The following is an 8243-nucleotide window of genomic DNA, read 5'->3' on the forward strand; positions in this document are numbered from 1 at the left end:
AGTTTGAATGTGGGGGTTTAACACCAAATTTAGAGTTTGGTTGTGGCCTCCCAACACCAAACTAAAAGTTTGACTGTGGGGGCTTTGGTTGACTCTGCAGTGAGAGAAGCTTTTCATGCTTCCTCTCCATGGTTATAGAAGGAGATCATTGAGTCTTAAATACAAGGTTGTCCTCATTCAATTGAAGGACCAATTCTCCTCTGTCCACATCAATCACAGCTCTTGCTGTGGCTAGGAAGGGTCTTCCAAGGATGATGGATTCATCCTCATCCTTCCAAGTGTCTAGGATTATGAAATCAGCAGGGATGTAAAGGCCTTCAACCTTTACTAACACATCCTCTACTTGTCCATAAGCCTATTTTCTTGAGTTGTCTGCCATCTCCAATGAGATTCTGGTAGCTTACACCTCAAAGATCCCAAGTTTCTCCATTACAGAGAGTGGCATTAAGTTTATGCCTGACCCCAGGTCACACAGAGCCTTCTCAAAGGTCATGGTTCCTATGTTACAGGGAATTAAGAATTTACCAGGATCCTGTTTTTTTTTTTTTTAAGTAATTTCTGCCTATCCAATGCATTTAGTTCATTGGTGAGCAAGAGGGGTTCATCTTCCCAAGTCTCTTTACCAAATAATTTGGCATTCAGCTTCATGATTGCACCAAGGTACTTAGCAACTTGCTCTTCAGTAACGTCTTCATTCTCTTCAGAAGAAGAATACTCATCAGAGCTCATGAAGGGCGAAGGAGGTTCAATGGAATCTCTATGGTCTCTAGATGAGCCTCAGATTCCTTTGGTTCTTCAAAGGAAAATTCCTTATTGGTCACTGAACGTCCCAGGAGGTCTTCCTCACTAGGATTCACGTCCTTCTCCTCCCTTGTAGGTTCGGCCATGATGGTCAAATCAATGGCATTGCACTCTCTCTTTGGATTTTCTTCTGTATTGCTTTGGGAGAGTACTAGGGGGAGTTTCAGTGACCCTTTTACTTAGCTGGCCCACTTGTGCCTCCAAATTTTTAATGGAGGACCTTATTTCATTCATGAAACTTAGAGTGGCCTTAGATAGATTAGAGACTATATTTGCTAAGCAAGATGGATTCTGCTCAGAATTTTCTGTCTGTTGCTGAGTGGATGAAGGAAAAAGCTTGCTATTGCTAAACCTGTTTCTTCCACCATTATTAAAGCCTTGTTGAGGCTTTTGTTGATCCTTCCATGAGAAATTTGGATGATTTCTCCATGAGGGATTATAGGTATTCTCATAGGGTTTCCCCATGTAATTCACCTCTGCTATTGCAGGGTTCTCAGGATCATAAGCTTCTTCTTCAGAAGATGCCTCTTGAGTACTGTTGGATGCAGCTTGTAATCCATTCAGACTCTGAGAAATCATATTGACTTGCTGAGTCAATATTTTATTCTTAGCCAATATGGCATTCAGAGTATCAATTTCAAGAACTCCCTTCCTCTGAGGCGTCCCATTACTCACAGGATTCCTTTCAGAAGTGTACATGAACTGGTTATTTGCAACCATGTCAATGAGTTCTTGAGCTTCTGCAGGCGTTTTCTTTAGGTGAATGGATCCACCTGCAGAATGGTCCAATGACATCTTAGATAATTCAGACAGACCATCATAGAATATATCCAGGATGGTCCATTTTGAAAGCATGTCAGAGGGACACTTTTTGGTCAGTTGCTTATATCTCTCCCAAGCTTCATAGAGGGATTCACCTTCTTTTTGTTTGAAGGTTTGAACATCCACTCTAAGCTTACTAAGCTTTTGAGGAGGAAAGAACTTGGCTAAGAAAGCCGTGACCAGCTTATCTCAAGAGTTCAGGCTATCCTTAGGTTGAGAGTCCAACCATATTCTAGCTCTGTCTCTTACAGCAAACGGGAAAAGCATAAGCCTGTAGACCTCGGACTCAACCCCATTGGTCTTAACAGTATCACAGATCTGCAAGAATTTAGTTAAGAACTGAAAAGGATCTTCTGATGGAAATCCATGAAACTTGCAGTTCTGTTGCATCAGAGAAACTAATTGAGGCTTTAGCTCAAAATTATTTGCTCCAATTGCAGGGGTTGAGATGCTTCTTCCATGTAAATTGGATTTTGGTGTAGTAAAGTCACCAAGCATCTTCCTTGCATTGTTATTATTTTCGGCCATGTCTCCTTCTTTTTCGAAAATTTTTGTCAGATTTTCTCCAGAGAGTTGTGCTTTAGCTTCCCTTAGCTTCCTCTTCAGAGTCCTTTCAGGTTCCGGATCAGCTTCAACAAGAATGTTCTTATCCTTGTTCCTGCTCATATGAAAAAGAAGAGAACACAAAAAAAAATATGGAATCCTCTATGTCACAGTATAGAGAGTCCTTATTGTGAGTAGAAGAAGAAAAGAAATTCGAACACAGAAAGAGGGAGTGGGTTCGAATTTTTAAGAAAGAGAAGTGTTAGTAGATAAATAAATAATTAGAAGGGGGTGAGAGAGAAGAATTTTCGAAAATAATTGAAAAGAAAAAAATATTTTTGTTTTTAATTTAAATTTAAATTTGAAATTCGAAAATTTAAAAAGAAAAACAAAATTAAATCAAATTAAAAATTAAAATAAATAGTTAATTAAAAAGGAATTTTGAAAAAGAGGAAGGTGATTTTCGAAAATTAGAGAGAGAGAATTAGTTAGGTAGTTTTGAAAAAGATAAGAATTAAACAAAAAGATAAGATTAATTGAAAAAGATTTGAAAATCAATTTTGAAAAGATAAGAGGTTAGAAGAGATTTTGAAATTGATTTTGAAAAAGATGTGATTGAAACTTATTTTGAGAAAGATTTAAAAAAGAAATTTAAAAAGATTTGATTTTGAAAATTAAAGTTGATTACTTGACTAACAAGAAACAAAAAGATATGATTTTAAAATTTAAAGATTGAACATTTCTTAATAGGTAAGTAACAAACTTTTTTGAATCAATCACATTAATTGTTAGTGAAGATTTTGAAATTATGAAACAAAATAAGAAAAAGATTTTTGAAAATCAATTTGAAATTTTCGAAAATTTGAAAGAAAAATTGAAAAATATTTGATTTTTGAAAAAGATTTGAAAAAGATAGAACTTTTAAATTGAAAATTTGATTTGACTCATAAGAAACAACTAGATTTTAAAAATTTTTGAAAAAGTCAAATCAAATTTTCGAATTTTATGAGAAGAAAAGGGAAAGATATTTTTTTGATTTTTGAATTTTTAATGATGGAAGAGAAAAACATGAAAAAGACTCAATGCATGAAAGTTTTGGATCAAAACAAATGATGCATGCAAGAACACTATGAATGTCAAGATGAACACCAACAACACTTTGAATGTCAAGATGAACACCAAGAACTTATTTTTGAAAATTTTTAAGAAAAGAAAAACATGCAAGACACCAAACTTAGAAAATTTCAAACTTTAGACACTAACAAATTGAAAACGCATATGAAAAACAAGAAAAGACATAAAACAACAAATTTTAAAGATCAAACAAGAAGACTTACCAAGAACAACTTGAAGATCATGAAGAATGCAATGCATGAATTTTCGAAAAATGCAAGAAAGAGATAAACATGCAATTGACACCAAACTTATGACTTGACACTAGATTTAAGCAAGAAACATAAAATTATTTTTGGTTTTAAAATTTTATTAATTTTTTTTGGATTTTTTTTTTTTGAAAATTTTTCGAAAATAAAAGAGTAAAAACAAAAAGGTTAAAATTAAAATAAAATTACCTAATCTGAGCAACAAGATGAACCATCAGTTGTCCAAACTCGAACAATCCCCAGCAATGGCACCAAAAACTTGGTGCACGAAATTGTGATCATCAACAATGGCGCCAAAGACTTGGTGCTCTCAAACGTTAATCACACTTTGTCACAACTTCGCACAACTAACCAGCAAGTGCACTGGGTCGTCCAAGTAATAAACCTTACGTGAGTAAGGGTCGATCCCACAGAGATTGTCAGCCTGAAGCAAGCTATGGTCACCTTGTAAATCTCAGTCAGGCGGATTCAAATGGTTTTAGAGATTTGATAATTAAAAGATAAATAAAACGTAAAATAAAGATAGAGATACTTATGTAATTCATTGGTGAGAATTTCAGATAAGCGTATAGAGATGCTTTTGTTCCTCCTGAACCTCTGCTTTCCTGCTATCTTCATCCAATTCTTCATACTCCTTTCCATGGCAAGCTTTATGTTGGGCATCACCGTTGTCAATGGCTACATCCCGTCCTCTCAGTGAAAATGGTCCAATGCGCTGTCACTGCAAGGCTAATCATCTGTCGGTTCTCGATCATACTGGAATAGGATTCAATACTCCTTTTGCATCTGTCACTACGCCCAGCACTCGCGAGTTTGAAGCTCGTCACAGCCATCCCTTCCCAGATCCTACTCGGAATACCACAGACAAGGGTTAGACTTTTTGGATCTCAGGAATGGCCGTCCATGGATTCTAACTTATACCACGAAGATTCTAATATCTCGGACTCGGTCCCCTGAATTAGATACCTAAGAGATACTCATTCTATCTCATCTTTATGTAGAACGGAAGTGGTTGTCAGGCACGCGTTCATAGGTGAGAATGGTGATGAGCGTCACATAATCATCACATTCATCATGTTCTTGGGTGCGAATGAATATCTTAGAATAGGAATAAGCTTGAATTGAATAGAAAAACAATAGTACTTTGCATTAATTCATGAGGAACAGCAGAGCTCCACACCTTAATCTATGGTGTGTAGAAACTCTACCGTTGAAAACACATAAGTGATAATGGTCCAGGCATGGCCGAATGGCCAGCCCCCATAAAGGTCTGAGATAGCATAAAACTTATCAAAGATGAAAAAAAGATGTAAATACAATAGTAAAAAGTTCTATTTATACTAAACTAGTTACTAGGGTTACAGAAATGAGTAAATGATGCAGAAAATTACTTCCGGGCCCACTTGGTGTGTGCTTGGGCTGAGCATTGAAGCTTTCACGTGTAGAGGTCTTTCTTGAAGTTAAACGCCAGTTTGTAACCTATTTCTGGCATTTAACTCTGCTTTGCAACTTGTTTCTGGCGTTTAACTCCAGAATAGGGCAGGGAGCTGGCGTTGAACTCCAGTTTGCGTCATCTAAACTCAGGAAAAGAATAGACTATTATATATTGCTGGAAAGCCCTGGATGGCTACTTTTCAATGCAATTAAGAGCGCGCCATTTGGACTCCTGTAGCTCTAGAAAATCCACTTTGAGTGCAGGGAGGTCAGAATCCAACAGCATCTGCAGTCCTTCTTCAACCTCTGAATCTGATTTTTGCTCAAGTCCCTCAATTTTAGCCAGAAATTACCTGAAATCACAAAAAAACACACAAACTCATAGTAAAGTTCAGAAATGTGAATTTTATTTAAAAACTAATAAAAATATACTAAAAACTAACTAAATCATACTAAAAACTATGTAAAAACAATGCCAAAAAGCGTATAAATTATCCGCTCATTAGAAGCTCATGGCTGAATTATCATGGTTGGAAGAATACTAAATTGTATGGGTCTAGGAAATTGTTTGGATGCCTCAGTGAGAATTTAAATTGCTTACCACCCGGTTGGAACAAAGATGGTCAACAAGAAGACGGGTGCAAAAGCAAGGTTTGGGACCCCAGAATTCATTCTGGCAATCAACACTCTTGGGGCCTTGTCACTTGCTTTGACTTGCTTGAAGGCTTTATACGCCTAGTTTAGAATCCCGGAGGATATTGGAATTGCAAACATTGGTGGGGATTCTTGGATGAGTTCAAGCACAAGCCACCATAATAAGGGACTCACCAAATGTCCAACTTAAGGACTTTAACTAAAAGTGCTAGGTGGGAGATAACCCACCATGGTATATTCTTTCCTTTTTGTTCTTAGTTTTATTTTATTTTATTTTATGTTCATTCGTGTTCATTCATAATTTCTGCATAGTCATCCGTATTCTGCATTTTGCATTCTGCATATTGCATAAAAAAAATGCACGCGACGCGTAAGCGTCGCTGACGCATCCGCGTCATAGGTGCTTTCGAAACAAGAAGAAAAGAAGCAGAGAGTCACGCAAAAGCATGGCTGGAGGCGTGCCATAGGCAAAACCATGCCCACGCGAACGCGTCGCTGACACGTCCGCGTCATTTTGAAAAATAGCCTCCCAGGCGTGCGCGTCACCCTTGCGCACGCGTGACCCTGCGAATTCGACGTAAATGGGTGTATGGCAGAAAGTTATTGTGGAGTGGGGCTGGAACGGTGCTAGAAGCACAAGCCCTATCACGCAAACACGTACCCCACGCGTCCGCGTCATTTTTCAAAAAGAGGCCATTCACGCGTGCGCGTCACCCACGCGCACGCGTCACCCTGAATTTTGGCAATGAGCGTATGAAACAGAGAGTTGCGCGTGCACGAAGCTGCACTCGCGCCAATAGCACAAATTAGGTCACGCGTCCGCGTCCCTGACGCGTTCGTGTCACTTGAAAATATCACAAACCACGCGAACGCGTGCCCCATGCGTCCGCGTCGCCTGTGCCGCACACTTTATCCAGATTAGCGCCAAAATTCCTATCTTTTCTTCCCTAATCCTAATTCTTTCTTATCCCTTCTTATTCTTTCTTTCTCCTTTCTTACTTTCTTCTTCTTCATCTCTTTACCTTCTCATCATTCTTCACTTTCATTCTATTTTTACTTAATTTATATGCATACTTTCATTCATTGCATTTTAATTTTTTGCATATTTTTATCTCCTTTTCTAAATTTTTTATTTTTCCATTGGTGTTAAATTTTCTTATTCAACTATTACATCTTTTCTTGAATTATTCTGGTGCTTCATGACTTGTTTTATTCTGATTGGGTATTATTATTCATAAGTCAATGCTAATCTTTTATGATACTTGTACTCCTCTTGCATTGATATGCACTTACACTATCTTTCATTACCAAATCTCTCTTCCCATTGTTGCAAATTTTGCACCACTGGTATGCCATGTGCTTCTATTATTTTTTCACTTGCATGTTGTAGCTATGATGAGCGGATATTTTATACGCTTTTTGGGGTTAATTTCATATAGTTTTTAGTATGATTTGGTTAGTTTTTAGTATATTTTCATTAGTTTTTAGGCAAAATTCATATTTCTAGACTTTACTATGAGTTTGTATGTTTTTCTGTAATTTCAGGTATTTTCTGGCTGAAATTAAGAGAGCTGAGCAAAAATCTAATTCAGGCTGAAAAAGGACTGCTGATGCTGTTGGATTCTGACCTCTCAACACTCGGAATGAATTTTCTGGAGCTACAGGAGTCCAATTGTCGCGCTTATAATTGCGTTGGAAAGTAGACATCCAGGGCTTTCCAGCAATATATAATAGTCCATACTTTGCTCAAGGATAGATGACGTAAATTGGCATTCAACACCAGTTCCATGTTGCAGTCTGGCGTCCAGCGCCAGAAACAGGTTACAAGTTGGAGTTCAACGCCAGAAACAGGTTACAACCTGGCGTTGAACACCCAAAACAGCCCAGGCACGTGAGAAGCTTAAGTCTCAGCCCCAGCACACACCAAGTAGGCCCCAGAAGTGGATTTCTGCACTATCTATCATAGTTTACTCATTTTCTGTAAACCTAGGTTACTAGTTTAGTATTTAAACAACTTTTAGAGATTTATTTTGTATCTCATGACATTTTTAGATCTGAACTTTGTACTCTTTGACGGCATGAGTCTCTAAACTCCATTGTTGGGGGTGAGGAGCTCTGCTGTGTCTCGATGAATTAATGCAATTACTTCTGTTTTCCATTCAAACACACTTGTTTCTATCTAAGATGTTCATTCGCACTTCAATATGATGGATGTGATGATCCGTGACACTCATCACCATCCTCAACCTATGAACGCGTGCCTGACAACCACCTCCGTTCTACCTTCGATTGAATGAACATCTCTTGGATTCCTTAATCAGAATCTTCGTGGTATAAGCTAGAATCCATTGGCAGCATTCATGAGAATCCGGAAAGTCTAAACCTTGTCTGTGGTATTCCGAGTAGGATTCAGGGATTGAATGACTGTGACGAGCTTCAAACTCACAAGGGCTGGGCGTAGTGACAGACGCAAAAGGATCAATGGATCCTATTCCAGCATGAGTGGGAACCGACAGATGATTAGCCGTGCGGTGACAGCGCACCTGGACCTTTTTCACTGAGAGGACGGATGGTAGCCATTGACAACGGTGATCCACCAACACACAG

The 8243-nt window shown here is 38.1% G+C and overlaps 1 non-coding gene across 1 annotated transcript; it reads left to right on the plus strand.

Annotated features, from left to right (window-relative positions):
• Positions 1 to 1650: 1650 nt before the first annotated feature.
• Positions 1651 to 1758, plus strand: LOC148571003 (small nucleolar RNA R71). The gene has a single exon (XR_015908757.1). It is a non-coding gene; the product is annotated as a small nucleolar RNA R71 (small nucleolar RNA).
• The last annotated feature ends 6485 nt before the right edge of the window (positions 1759 to 8243 follow it).

The sequence above is a fragment of the Arachis ipaensis genome, chromosome B3 (assembly GCF_059453495.1).
Source record: "Arachis ipaensis isolate K30076 ecotype BB chromosome B3, ASM5945349v1, whole genome shotgun sequence".
Taxonomy (NCBI): Eukaryota; Viridiplantae; Streptophyta; class Magnoliopsida; order Fabales; family Fabaceae; genus Arachis; species Arachis ipaensis.